The sequence below is a fragment of the Ammospiza caudacuta genome, chromosome 20, assembly GCF_027887145.1.
Source record: "Ammospiza caudacuta isolate bAmmCau1 chromosome 20, bAmmCau1.pri, whole genome shotgun sequence".
Classification (NCBI taxonomy): Eukaryota; Metazoa; Chordata; class Aves; order Passeriformes; family Passerellidae; genus Ammospiza; species Ammospiza caudacuta.
Window position 1 is genome coordinate 9321971 of NC_080612.1, and position 698 is coordinate 9322668.

The window sequence follows — 698 nt, forward strand, 5'->3', positions numbered from 1 at the left end:
TTGCACATTACACCCTGTAGTTTGTCTCAGTTCAAGCAGGTCAAACGTGTATTCGGTGAAATGCTTTGGCTTCTTACCGTGGCAGTTTAAGCCTCTGTGCATGTATGATGAGGACCAACCTTGTGGTTAAAATGGATCTGGATTAAAATCTTAATGAAGTGCTAATAATACCATGTTGTTTTTTGTTCCTAGAGTTCAGCAGCACTCTGCTCCCAGGTGGGATATACGGACCCCACTGAATGGTGGGGTGGCCATTGCATGGCGTGGGTTTTGCTGCAGGTCTTGGGTTTGGGGTTTGTTTGCTGGCCTTGGGGGGGTGTGAGGGGTGCCGGTGCCTGGCACTGCCCTGAGGGGACTCCGGGGATGTTGGGCTGGGGATGGATTGGCCACAGTGGGAGTTGTGTGCTGGGTGGGGGGGTGAAAGCTGAGATGGCGGTGGGTGACTGAGCAGTGTGAACTGCCTGGTTTGGTGAGTTCTACACAAGGGAGGGAGCTCCCACTAAAGTCTGGGCTAGCTGGGTTTGGGTTTGTTTTTTATGGGGTGGTTTTAGGGCACTCACTCAGCTGGGGCTGGGCTGGGTTGGTTCAGCTGCAGGGGAGGGTGTTCAGAAGGGGATGCGATACCCATCTGCCCTTCCCCAAAAATGCCCCAGGCTCTGGGGGTGGTGTCACTGTCCTCACCTGCTGGGTTCTGGCAG

General features: G+C 54.3%; 1 protein-coding gene across 1 annotated transcript in view; it reads left to right on the forward strand.

Annotated features, from left to right (window-relative positions):
• Positions 1–168, forward strand: part of UBC (ubiquitin C) — a 2798-nt gene extending 2630 nt beyond the window's left edge. Inside the window, exon 2 of the mRNA XM_058817996.1 lies at positions 1–168. This exon is cut by the window's left edge and continues 1762 nt beyond it. The gene's annotated coding sequence lies outside the window, so the exon portion shown is untranslated.
• The last annotated feature ends 530 nt before the right edge of the window (positions 169–698 follow it).